Source organism: Sapajus apella, unplaced genomic scaffold (assembly GCF_009761245.1).
Source record: "Sapajus apella isolate SASKATOON/1434 unplaced genomic scaffold, GSC_monkey_1.0 scaffold56, whole genome shotgun sequence".
NCBI lineage: Eukaryota > Metazoa > Chordata > Mammalia > Primates > Cebidae > Sapajus > Sapajus apella.
Genome location: NW_022436996.1, coordinates 8,894,043 through 8,908,221, shown reverse-complemented (window position 1 = coordinate 8,908,221; position 14,179 = coordinate 8,894,043). Strand labels below are relative to the sequence as shown.

Genomic DNA, 14,179 nt, shown 5'->3' with positions numbered 1-14,179 from the left:
CAAATATCTAGGGGTAAATCTAATGAATGTATTTATAATAATCTCTCTACACAGAAAGTGATAAAATATTACAGAGATAAATTTCTGAGAGAAATACATAAATGAAGGGATATATCATCTTCATGGACTGGAACACACACAGCATAAATATACTAATTTCTATATAGATTCAACTCAATCTAAATCAAAATGACTGCAGTTTTTTATGGTGGATGGAGGGAAGAGATTAACACAAATTGATTCTAAAATTTACATTGAAAATGCAAAAAGCCAAGAATATCCACACTAATGTTCAAGAACAAAATAAGAGGAATTGCTCTTACATATAAAATATTGTTAAAAATATTGTTAGCAAGTTATGATGATTAAGATGATATATTTGCGCAAGGAAGAACAAGCAAACCAAAGGAACAGAAATCCAAAGGAATCCAGAAATTGACTCACACACTTATGAATTCTTGATTTCTGATGAAAGTAGCAGTGGCGTTCCTGAGCAGTTCAGAAAGGATAGCTTTGTCAATAAAGCTTCTGAGTCCATTAGACATCAACACAGAAAAAATGAAACTTGGACCCCTCTCTTGCACCAAACACAAAATCAATTCTGGGTGAATTACCGATCCAAATAGGAAGGGTGAAACAATTAACTTTCCAGTGGGCAACGGAAGAGACTTTCTTCTGCTCTCAAAGGAAGTAAAGATTTCTTAAACAGACCTTAAGAAGAACCATAAAGTAAAAAGACTAATAAGACTATATTAAAATTAGAAATGCTCGTTTATGAAAAGTTGCCATTAAAAAGTTGAAAGGGGCCAGGTGTGGTAGTTGATGCCTATAATCCCAGCACTTTGAGAGGTTGAGGCATGAGGATTGCTTTAATCCAGGCATTGGAGTCTAGCCTGGGCAATGTAGCAAGATCTCATCTCTACAAAAAATTTTAAAAATTAGCCTGGCATGGTGGCACATTACTGTGTTCCCAGGTACTTGAGGTTCTGAGGTGGAAGGTTTGCTTGAGCCCAGGAGGTAGAGGCTGCGGTGAGCCATGATCACACCACTGCATTCCAGTGTGGGCAACACAGTGAGATGGTCTCTCTCTTAAAAAAAATAAAGTTGAAAGGCAAGTTATAGAGAAGGAGAAGTTATTTGCATACATATAACTAACAAGAGATTTTATTCAGAATATATAAAGAAATCCTATGAATCAATTAAAAAAAAAAACACAGTACAAAAATGGGCAATAGACCTGAACAAGGTTATCCAAAGAAAGGTTATCAATGAAACCAACAAACACATGACAAGTGGTCCGATCTCAGTCGTAATTAGTGAAATGCAAAATAACATCACAAGAAACACTACATACCCATTGGAATGCCTAAATTAAAAAAGAAAAAAACTAACAATAATTGTGTTGGTAACCAGATGGTGTAATGGAAAAACCTATATTGCTGATGTGAACATAAACTTGCACAACAAGTTTACCCACTAAAGTTGACATTATCCACTATAGTTGAAGACATAGACACCCTATGAACTAGAAAATCGTCTCTTAGGATTAGGCTCAGAATAAATGTGCACTGGCTTTGCAGATGCTGCCGTCACTGGGAGCCTTGTAGTATCAGCCGTGGTCAACCCCACCGTGTTCTTTCACATTGCCATTGACAGCAAGCCCGTGGTCCACGTCTCCTTCAAGGTAAGGGGTCTGGAAACCAAGAAATGACTGCTCGTCTAATCCATAAACATAATCTATGTTAACATATTGGAGCTGTTTTTTCCAAAGACAGCAGAAAACTTTCATGCTCTGAGCACTGGAGAGAAAGGATTTGGTGATAAGAGTTTTTGCTTTCACAGATTTATTCCAGGGTTTATGTGTCAGGGTGGTGACTTTGCACTCCATAATGGCACTGGTGGCAAGTCCATCTACAGGAAGAAATTTGATGATGAGAACTTCATCCTAAAACATACAGGTCCTGGCATCTTGTTCACGGCAAATGCTGGACCCAACACAAACGGTTCCCTGTTTTTCATGTGCACTGCCAAGACTGAGTGGTTGGATGGCGAGCATGCGGTCTTTGGCAAGCTGAAAGAAGGCATATGAACATTGTGGAGGTCATGAAGCGCTTTGGGTCCAGGAATGGCAAGACCAGCAAGAAGATCACCACTGCTGAGTGTGGACAAATCTAATAAGTTTGACTTGTGTTTTATCTTAACCACCAGACCATTCCTTCTGTAGCTCAGGAGAGCACCCTCCACCCCACTTGCTCGCAGAATCCTAGAATCTTTGTGCTCTCGCTGTAGTTCCCTTTGGGCTCCATGTTTTCCTTGTTCCCTTCCATACCTAGCTGGATTGCAGAGTTGAGTAAAGTTTATGATTATGAAATAAAAACTAAATCACAAAAAAAAATAAATTTGCACCAAAAGACACATACATGAATATTCATATCAGCTTCATTCATAATAGATTCAAACTGAAAATAACCCAAATGTTTATAAAGAATAGAATGGATAAATACATTGTACTATTAGCTCAATATAATCTTATACAGCATTAAAATAAATGTGCTATAGCTTCATGCAATAACATGAATGAATCTCACTCTCTTAGTCCATTCCAGCCCCTATAACAAAATACCATATACTGGAGAGCTTATACACAATAGAAATTTATTTCTCACAGCTCTGGAGGCTGGGAAGTCCAAGATCAAGGCAGATGCAGTAACTGGTAGGAGCTCCATTTCTGGCTCATAGATGGTGCATTCTTGCTGTATGCTTACATGGTGGAAGGGGTGAGGGGTCTCTCTCTCAGCCACTTTTGTAAGGTCACTAATTCCATTCATGAGGGCTCCACCCTCACAACCTAATCACTTTCCAAAGACCTCACCTTCTAATACCATCACCATGGGGATTAGCATTTTGGGGGAACACAGATATTTATACCATAGCACTCACAAATGGAATATTGAGAGAAAATCTAGACAAAAAGGAACATATATTTTATGGTTTCATTTAAATAAAGTTAATGAACAGATAAAATTAATGCATGGTGAGAGAAGCCAGAATAGCTTGATTCTTTTGGGGAGGAGAGGCCAGTGCCTAGGTGCGTCCTGCAGGAGGTTTCTGAGTTTCTGCTGTGTTATTTTCTCAGCTGGTGGGGTGGTTACCAAGCATGTTCACTTTGTTTTAACTCATTGAGCTGTACATGGGGTTTTGTGCAGTCTTCTCTGTGTTATGCTTTAATTTTCCAAAGGAAAAGGAAAAAACTAGCCATGAAAAGAAACCATCAGGGTCAGAGACTGTAGCAATGACTGTGACCTCATCAGCTGAATTGACCCACTCTGGGCTTGTGTTGGTAGCAGGTTCAGCCCAGGTCCTGCCAGGACTTGTCAGGTGCTATGCAGGTGTTGCCCAGGTTCTGTCCAGTTATTGCCCAAGTGCCATAAGATCCTGCCCAGGTCCTGCCAGGTCCTGCCCAGGAGCTTCCCAGGTCCTGCCCAGGTGCTGACAGCTCTTGTCCAGGCACTTCCAGGTCCTGCTCAAGCACTGCAACAGCAGCACAGGAGCTTGGGGGTCAGAGCATCCCTGAGGCTGCTGCTAGGACCCCACCTCTCTGGAAGGCAGTATTCCCAGGGCCACATCTTATACTTTCAGTTAAAATGAATAAAACAGTTCCTAAGGAAAAAAATTAAAACCCCTTTCCCAACCTCACTACAGCATCAGCAGCAGCCTCAGCAATACAACAAATATTAGTAAGTCGCCCGTCTCCCTTTCCTCCCACATAGCCTCTGCCTGCTGACACCATCTGCCTGCAAAACAAATATGAACCTATGGTTCCTTTGCTTCAAGTCCTCAGCAAACTCCAAGATGTCTAAAATGTCAAAGCGTCAAAGCACAGTCAATATACAAGTCTCCCCACAACATGTGTCAATCTACTTTTCCATTGTGGTCACCTCTCTCTCCCACCCCTCCCTGTTCCTCTTGCTCCACCTCCTTACCCGCCCCCCCACAGACCTTCACAGGCACACATGTGCCCTCCAGGCACCGTGTGCTCTCCATGGTCCAGCACGTCTTTTAATGTGCCATCCAATGCACCTTCCAACCCCACTGTCTGGACAGACATTCATCCCTTGCAGTAGAGGTGACCTCTCAGCTAGTTTTTTGTTTTGTTTTGTTTTTTTGAGATGAAGTCTTGCTCGGTCACCCAGGCTGGAGTGCAGTGGCATGATCTCGGCTCACTTCAACTTCCACCTCCTGGGTTTAAGTGATTCCCATGCCTCAGCCTCCTGAGTAGCTGGGATTACTGGCACATATCACCATGCCCGGCTAATCTGTGTATTTTTAGTAGAGATGAGATTTTACCATGTTTGCTAGGCTGGTCTTGAAGTCCTGGCCTCTAGTGATCCACCCACCTCAGTTTCCCAAAGTGCTGGGATTACAGGCATGAGCCACTGCATTGGGCATGTTTTTGAAGGCTTTTCTCCCTTTCCCTGGCGCCAGGTTCGGTTGCTTTTTCTCTTTTCTATTTTCCCTTAGTTTAAGGTTTTGTTTGGAACTGTAGCACATATTATTATTTGTGCTACATTATTTGTTGTCATTATTTCCATCTGGCTCTGAGCATGTCTTAGGCAGGAGAAATGTTCAAATATTCTTCATCTGCATATGTCTGGAGCATTGGTATTTAGTAGATACTCATAAAAAATGTCAGTTGAGGGGCGTAGGGGCGGGAGAAGGCCAGCAGGAGGGTGACACTGCGGAAATGTCTTTCCTCCAGGACCCAAGTTTCTTCACCATGGGGATGTGGTCCACTGGTGTGGGAGCCCTGGGGGCTGCTGCCTTGGCATTGCTGCTGGCCAACACAGACATGTTTCTGTCCAAGCCCCAGAAAACAGCACTGGAGTACCTGGAGGATATTGACCTGAAAGCACTAGAGAATGAACCAAGGACTTTGAAAGCAAAGGATCTATGGGGAAAAAATGGAGCTGTGATTATGGCTGTGCGGAGGCCAGGCTGTTTCCTCTGTCGAGAGGAAGCTGCGGATCTGTCCTCCCTGAAACCCAATTGGACGAGCTTGGCGGCCCCCTCTATGCAGTGGTAAAGGAGCACATCAAGACTGAAGTGAAGGATTTCCAGCCTTATTTCAAAGGAGAAATCTTCCTGGATGAAAAGAAAAAGTTCTATGGTCCACAAAGGCAGAAGATGATGTTTATGGGATTTGTCCATCTGGAAGTGTGGTACAACTTCTTCCAAGCCTGGAATGGAGGCTTCTCTGGAAACCTGGAGGAGAAGTCTTCGTCCTCGGGGGAGTTTTTGTGGTGGGATCAGGAAAGCAGGGCATTCTTCTTGAGCACCGAGAAAAAGAATTTGGAGACAAATTAAACCCACTTTCTGTTCGGGAAGCTGCTAAGATGATCAAACCACAGACTTTGGCCTCAGAGAAAAAATGATTGTGTGAAACTACCCAGCTCAGGGATAACCAGGGGCATTCACCTGTGTTCATGGGATGTGTTGTTTCCACTTGTGTCCCTCAGGAGTGAGAAACCCACTTATACTCTATTCTTAGTATGGATAATTAATGTATTTTAATACTCTGTTTAGGCCCAGTAAGGCAAAATAGCCCCAAAACAAAACTGACAGAAATCTAAAAAAGTAATGAGAATTATTAAGCTAAAACCTGGAAAATATGAAACTTAAAATTGACTGCTAGGCTGGGTGTGGTGGCTCATGCCTATAATCCTAGCACTTTGGGAGGCCGAGGTGGGCAGTTCACTTGAGATCAGGAGTTCGAGACCAGCTTGGGCAACTTGGCGAAACCCTGTCTCTACTAAAAATAAAAAAACCAGCCAGGCGTGGTGGTGTGCACCTGTAGTCCCAGCTACTCGGGAGGCTGAGGTAGGAGAATCACTTGAACCTGGGAGCTAGAGGTTGCAGTGAGCCAAGATCAGGCCACTGCAATCCAGCCTGGGTGACTGAGACTGCATCTCAAAAAAAAAAAAAAAAATTGCTGTGCCTGATTACAAATGTGTATGGTGTTTGAGTGCTGCTGTTTGAAATTTATTTTTCTTTTCGGGTCTTCAAAAACCTAAGAAAATGATGATTGACTTGAAGATTACAGAATTTAAGGTTTTTTGGCTTCTGTGTTTTCTGCCCTATTTGATTCATAATGTCAAAGTAATACTTTCATAATAGAATTGGCATGCTCTGGGACAGTTTCACAAAGGTAAATTATAAAGTGGAATATCTTGTTTCATTATCTTCCATTCTAACCTCAGAGATTTGTTTCTCTAGAAGCAATGACCATCTCTGGCTTTAATAAAATTATGCGTCAGAAAAAAAAATGTCAGTTGAGTTTAACCAAGGAGGGTTGATTGGCCTTTCTGTTCTTAAATTTCAACAAGGCTATTAATGCATGTTTTGCCTTGGAACTGAGGAAGAGTAGCCTGAACGGTTGTGAAGACAAGAAAGGGGTGGTTCATGGCAGTAAAAAAGACCGCTATTTAGAATTGGTGCTGCCAGCTCCTGAAAGCAAGCTTGAAGTCCTGGGCATGTCCTTACAAGTAAAAAGGTGGCAGTTGTGAAGTCACAGCAGGTAAAGAGGATGGCCCAGAGCTAGAGAATTTGACGGAAGGTCAGAAAGTGCTTGGTACAAAGAGAGAAAAATAATACCATGGAAGTGACACTGTGTGACTTTTGAAGCTAGACAATAAAAGCATGGCAGCTTCCACCTTGGTCTTTTAGATTTATCACTCTGGGGGAAGCCAGCCTCCATCCTGTGAGGATGCTCAAGCAACCCTGTGGAGGCTGATGTGGAGAGGGACTGAAGCCCTCAGCTCATGGTCTGCATCAGCTTGCCAGCCATGCGAGAGAGCCATGTTGAAAGTAGGCCCTCCAGCCTCAGTCAAGCCTTCAGATGACACAGCCCCAGCTGACATACAATTATAACTGCAGGAGAGATCTCTAAATGAGAACTGCTTATCTGAGCCCATCCTGAATTCCTGGCCAATAGAAACCATGGAAGTAAGACATGATTAGTGTTTGAGGCTCTAAGATTTGCTGTGATTTGTTTTGCAGCATTAGCTAATCAAAATTCCAGGTGAAGAAGGCGAGTAGAAAAGGGCATTTTGGGTAGAGGATGCAGCATAAACAAAGGCTGGGCAAGGAACCACGTGCATCAGGGGAGCAGTGGGAAGTGTAGTGTGGGCCATAGGAGGCATTGAGGGCACAATGGCTAGAGAAGCCAGCAAAGTGTAAATTGCAATGGGCCATGAGTTCCATGGGATGAAGTTTATGTTTTGCCCTGTGAACACTGAGGATCCACAAAGGGTTTTATTCAGGAGATGAAAATAATCTGCTCAGATTGCTAGGAATCTCATGGTGGTGACCACATTGGATAGGATAGTCCAGTGGAAGGAGTTACAGGGATCTGACTTTAGAGTTACAATGATTCAAGCAAGAGAACATGAAGCCGTGGCAGTTGGGATAGAGACAGTGGATGAAAATTTGGAATAAAATAAGATTTTGGCTAGGTGCAGTGGCTCGTGCCTGCAATCCCAGCACTTTGGGAGGCTGAAGTGGAAGGATAACTTGAGCCCAGGAGCTCAAGACCGGCCTGGGCATTGTAGTGAGACCCATCTCCACAGAAAATTTAAAAATCAGCCTGGCATGGTGGCACACGTCTGTAGTCCCAGCTACTCAGGAGGCTGAGTTGGAAGTATTTCTTGAGCTCAAGAGTTTGAGGCTGCAATGGGCTATAATCAGGCCTCTGCACTCCAGTCTGGGCAACAGAGTGGATCTGGTAACGTTTTGGACTGAAAGGTGAGGTGAGATGGAAGCAGGGGAGGTGAGATACAGAGGACCCCAGCTTGGACGCCTTGAGGGCGTGCAATGTTCTTACTATTAATATTTTTATTTTGAAAATTTATTTTTAGAAATAAATTATTTTATTGTTATTATTCTATGTAGTCAGTTTTCTTCCCACCAAAGGCAAAAAGTTAGGTATGCCTGGAAGTTAGAAGTTTAAATAGATCCCAGCTACAGGTGAAATTGTGATCAGAAAATAAGGGGAGTGGGAGGAAAAGTAATAGGACTTTGCACCGGAGGTGATTTTGTTCCAGTGATTGTCCTAGGCAGTTTGAACTGATATCTGGAGGAGGCTTTTGCTCGTGGAGTGGGACCATCCCTCCAGACGCACCCATTTGCCTCCACCCGTGTACATGTGGAAAGAAAGTTCCCGTCCTTTCTCCTCCCCTCCCTCTTGAGGATGCTGGATGAGGGGTGGTGGGGGTAGGCTGCACGGAGTGTGGGAAGGGATACGGGAGTCTGGGCAGTCACTGCGGGGTGCCTGGAGTCTGGGTTGGTAATTGTTCCCCTTAGGTTATTGTGTTCAGGGGGAAGGGAGGCTCTCTGGAAAGAATATGTTTTGTTTGTGTCAGGTGGTGAGAGCCGCATTTCCGCATTGGGACATTTCCTGGATGCACTGCCCTCTGTCCACAAGCAGAAATGGAAGCAGCCAAGGCAGGCGGGCAGGGCCCAGGCAGCAACCAGAGCGGCAGGTGAGAGGCCAGAGGGAGCAGAAGCAAGTCCTGCATATGAGGTGGGTGGAGGCCTTGGCAATGTCGCAGCTGCAAACCGGCGGAAGTTGAGCTCCCGGGTCACATAACATACAGGTTTGTCCACATGTGGCCGCCTCGCGAGGACCCCAGTTCCCCAGTTGTCCTGGTTGTGAGGATCCTGAGACTCAGTGACTTGCTAACAATGACACAGGTGGCAGGAGGCAGAATCAGGATTTAAACCTACTTAAATACCCCACAGGGTTTCTGCAGAAAACCTTCTAGAAAGGTCATCGTGAGGCTAGCAAAGCTTGTCTGCTGCGTCCTATTTCTCTGTCACAAATACGACATTATAGTCCTAGAGGCTGGCTTTTGAGGGGTAGGAGAGGAAGGAAGCAAGATACTTTTGCTGGATAAAAGCCAGTAAACTGTAGGTGACACCTGGATTTGAAGCAGGGACCTCTTGATACTCTTCAACTGCTCTTCAAATGCTCTTCCACTGAGCTAAACCCTTTACAGTGTCAGGCTTCTCTCATTAGTGGCTTTTAAGGCCGCAGTCCCACGCCTCTTCTGATCTCTGGTTATTCCTGGGCTCTTACCTTCAGGGAACTGGTACTGGCAACATGGCTCCTTGCCGCCGCCATGATGCACTCACAGATTCGTTTCTATGCGTTACTGGCATCACCCACCTGCCCAGGTGCTGCTCCCTTTATGGAGTCTCTCTCTGGGTCCACCTCCCTCTAGCTCCTGCTTGGTTGTCCCTGGGGCGAGGGCTGTCAGAGCAAGGCCTGGAGAGCTCTGCATCACCGTAGCTCTCACCTTGCTCCCTAGGACACTGGACCCAGGGAGCTCAAGGCCTCACCCTACCTCTACTGGGATCATGACTAGGACTCCAGGAGAGCCTGTCCCGGACACCCGTTCTTCTCCCTTCCCTCATCAGCCTGACCCTCTTCTCTCTGCGGTTGCTACTGTCCTGGTGTTAGCACTCCTGCCCCTCCTCTACGCGGATTCTTATTCCCTGATTCCCATGCCGAAGACGGAAGACGGTGGGACTTGCCAGACTCCGTAAGTTCATGAATCAACTCCTTAAAATTGATCTCTAGTTAGACAGACAGATAGATAGATAGATAGACAGATCTACCTATCTGTGTCAGTCTGTCATCTATATCTATATCTATCTATCTATCCACCCACATCCTGTTCGTTCTGTTTCTCTGAAGAACCCTAACTATGATACCAGCTAAACCACTGTTCAATAATAATGAAAAGATAAGAAACTTTCATTGATAAAAATTGAGAGAATTTGCCATCAGCAAACTCTCAGTAAAGTAAATTTTATTTTATTTTGAGACAGCATCTCACTCTGTTACTCAGGCTAGAGCGTAGTGGCATGATCGTGGCTCACTGCAGCCTTGACCTCCCAGTGAGCCTCCCGCCTCTGAGTAGCTGGGACTACAAGGGTGTGCCACCATGCCCAGCTAGTTGTTTTTTTTTTTTTTTTTGTATTTTTTTTGTAGAGACAGTTTCACTATGTTGCCCAGGCTGGTCTCAAACTCCTGGGCTCAAGTGATCCTCCTGCCTCAGTCTACCAAAGTGCTAGGATTATAGGTGTGAGCCACTGTGCCCAATCTAAAGTAAGTTTTAAAGGATGTGTTTTCAGGAAGAAGACAACCGTATGCAGAAGGAATGAATGATAGGAAATAAGAAAGTGAGCAAAGAAATTTAAAAATCTGGCTAATCTAACAAACATTAATGGAACAGAAGACTAATAATACAATAATTATTCATTTATTTTAAAATTAAAAATCATGCAGATATTTGGGCATTAACAAAACAAGGTAAAGCCAAATACTTGCTTTAACAATAAATTGGCTGGGTGCAGTGGCTCATGCCTGTAATTCCAGCACTTTGGGAGACCGAGGTGGGAGGATCATTTGAGCCCAGCAGTTCCAGACCAGCCTGGGCAACATGACAAGACCCCATCTCTACAAAAAAATTTAAAAATTAGCTGGGCATGGTGATGCGTCCCTGTAGTCCTACCTGCTTGGGAGGCTGAGGCATGAGAATCGCTTGAGCCCAGGAGGTTGAGGCTGCAGTGAGCCAGGATTGTGCCACTACACTCCAGCCTGGGAGACAGAGTAAAACCTTATCTAAAAATAAATAAATAAATCATACAGAGAGGTTTTAATAAAACTTTCTCATTAATTGACAGTTTAAAACACCAAAAATGAGGATTTTAAGATTTAAATAATGTAAATTATAACCTTAATTTAATAGACACATCTATAATATAATATATACATAAAATGTTGCACTCAGCAATAATGACATTGGGTGCGGTGGCTTACGCCTATAATCCCAGCAGTTAGGGAGGCCGAGGCGGGCAGATCACCCAAGGTCAGGAGTTTGAGACCATCTTGGCCACTATGGTGAAACCCTGTCTCTACTAAAAATATAAAATTAGCCAGGCATGGTGGTGGGTGCCTGTAATCTCAGCTATTCGGGAGGCTGAGGCATGAGAGTCACTTGAACCCGGGAGGCAGAAGTTGCAGTGAGCCGAGATCGTGCCGTTGCATTCCAGCCTGGACAAAAACAGCAAAACTCCATCTTAAACAAAAACAAAAACAGAAACAATAATAAATGTACATTTTCAAGCACAAATAGAACATTTATAGAAATTGACCATATTAGAAGTCTAATTTTAACACATTATAAAGAATTAGCATAATACAAACCTCATTCTCCGAAAAATTTAGTTAAGGCAGAAATTTGTAACAAATAGCTTGTAAATAATCCTGTCTGCTTTGATAAAAATTGAACCACTTCTAAATTCCTCATGGATCAAAGAAAAAATAACAATAAAAATTAGAAATACCTAGAAGCAAATAATAATAAATATTATCATCAAAACTTGTGAGATGTCTCCAGAGAGAGACGTCCCCAGGATTGACTCCTCAAAGTGAAAGTCTCAGAGTCCAGGAGCTCAATGGAGTGGCTCACAACAGTGAATCCCAACAGAAACTCCACCTCCAGTGGCTCCGGTAGGCTCTCTCCCTATCCTTCGCCACCGTGGTACTTGCTGGGTTACAGCAGTCAATCTGCTCCTTACTGGGGTGCTAATGATTGGCTTCAGAAAGGCGTCCAGAAATCCTGGACTGGCAGAACCTCAGTGTGGTTGTCAGTATGGAGCTTGGGCCTCAGGTTTGCCGCACCAGACCCCTGAACTTGTAGTTGCAACCTAATTTGACCAGGCTCTCAAGGCAGCCCTAATTAGACTCTTGAAGACTGATAGATAATAAGCCAGAATGCCCTTCAGGTTACCTGGGAAACTAAGAGCCATCAGAAGGTTGCTTAGTGAAGCTGCAATCACAGCAGATGGAATTGAAGGCTCTTGAGGGGATTTTCTCAGGTCATAGAAAGTTATTATGAGTGATTCTTGTTCCAAAGTATCGTCCACCCTCTAGAGGGCAAAATCGTGCATCCACCAGACTGAGACCCTCAGTGACTCCTTGCTCATCCCTAGCAGGTCACTGAGTCCTGTCCCTCAGTCTCCTGGACCTACGCACCTGTTGTCACTACCAGTGTCTTGGCTCTGTGATCTGCTATGTGTGTCCAAATCTCAGTCCACAAATTGAGGAGTAGAGAATCTGTGACTTTATTCTTTTACAGATACAACTTGATTTCTATTTTGTGTCCTGTCCTGCTGGGCAACAGAAAGGTAATGACTCAACTATAAATCCCCCCAATATTTCCCCCGTGTTGTCCCTAAATTCTGCAGTGGCTTTCGAAATGCCACAGCATTGGAGATGGGGATAGGTTTTAGGCTCTCCACATCATCTTGACTACATGTGAGTATGGAACATTCTGGTTTCCTGCTGCCTCGGGGTCCCATGCAGCGTCAAACATATCCGTTCCCCTCTCTGACACAGATGAGGCACGCTGCCCCATGTGCCTGGACCCAGGATGCACTACAGCACCCATCAGATGGCCACTGCTCCCACTGCCTGGTGCTTTCCAGTGGTCTCAATTCAGGCCATGGAGAAAATCCTTTACCATCAAACACAAGCTGTCATTGAACTTAAGTCATAAAGGATGTATTGGGGGAAATTCTTGTTTGAAGAAGAATTTCTTTTTCAGTTTGAAGAAGTCACTTTGGTTGTTCCTTTGCATAAACACGTCTCTCTGGGTCACTTCTGCTGACTTCAATCCCACCCAGTGCCTGCTGATTCTAGTTTCATTTTCATGGGCTGATGTTACATTCAAGTGACTTATCTTCAGGTTCTAGGAGTATCACCAACCCAGAACAAAAGTTGGGGGGTCCTTGGAGAAACTGGAGATAAGCACTTTTCTGTTTTAAAAATCTCTGGGCAACATGAATCATAAATCCCTCAGGCAGGAACCTACCTGCAGAGCAGCTAAGGTATCTAAGGACATTTGTCACCTAGCCCTGTGTTTCTGGTGACGCTAGTGAACTAGAAACCATGGTAACTGGTTCTGAGTGTGCCTTCTTTCTTTGTTTCTCCTTGTTTTTCAGCAGAGTTCGTATTGGAAATGTCAGCCTGTCTCCATGGTGCTAAGAAAAGTATGGAAAGAAAGTTTTCTCCACACGCACCAATGGGAACTCTATTAATATAAGACAGAAAACTAAATCAGAACCTCAGAATCAGACCTTTATTATGGAAAATTTCAAATATAAACAAAAATAGTAGTGTGTTTCTGTCTAGATCCAGCAGTCCTTGTGAGTGAGACCTAATTTAATTAATTTTTTTTAGAGTTTAAAATGCATATTTTAGGCTGGGCACAGTGGCTCATGCCTGTAATCTCAGAACTTTGGGAGGCCAAGGTGAGAGGATTGCTTGAAGCCAGGAGTTTCAAAACAAGACCCCAGTCTCTATAAAAAATTAATTAAAAAAAAAAATTAGCTGGGCGTAGTGGCAGTAGCTGTAGTCCCAGATACTGGGCAAGCTGAGGCAGAGAATCCCTTGAGCCCAGAATTTTGAGGTGGCAGACAGCCCCAATTGTGCTGTCACAGAATCCTTCGCAGTGAGTCCCGATCCCGCTGTCACAGGATCCTTCGTGGTGAGCCCCGATCCCGCCGTCACAGGATCCTTCGCGGTGAGCCCCGATCCCGCCGTCACAGGATCCTTCGCGGTGAGCCCCGATCCCGCCGTCACAGGATCCTTCGCGGTGAGTCCCGATCCCTCCGTCACAGGACCCTTCGCGGTGAGTCCCGATCCCGCCGTCACAGGACCCTTCGCGGTGAGTCCCGATCGCGCCGTCACAGGACCCTTCGCGGTGAGTCCCGATCGCGCCGTCACAGGACCCTTCGCGGTGAGTCCCGATCGCGCCGTCACAGGACCCTTCGCGGTGAGTCCCGATCGCGCCGTCACAGGACCCTTCGCGGTGAGTCCCGATCCCGCCGTCACAGGACCCTTCGCGGTGAGTCCCGATCCCGCCGTCACAGGACCCTTCGCGGTGAGTCCCGATCCCGCCGTCACAGGATCCTTCACGGTGAGTCCCGATCGCACCGTCACAGGATCCTTCGCGGTGAGCCCCGATTCTGCTCTCACAGGATCCTTCACGGTGAGCCCCCGATCCCGCCGTCACAGGATCCTTCGCGGTGAGTCCCGATCGCGCCGTCACAG

The 14,179-nt window shown here is 44.9% G+C and overlaps 1 pseudogene across 1 annotated transcript; it reads left to right on the top strand.

Annotated features, from left to right (window-relative positions):
- Positions 1-4,705: 4,705 nt before the first annotated feature.
- On the top strand, positions 4,706-6,323 carry LOC116527901 (annotated as a pseudogene). Its single transcript, XR_004258782.1, has one exon. The product of XR_004258782.1 is annotated as a peroxiredoxin-like 2A pseudogene (transcript).
- Positions 6,324-14,179: the final 7,856 nt, after the last annotated feature.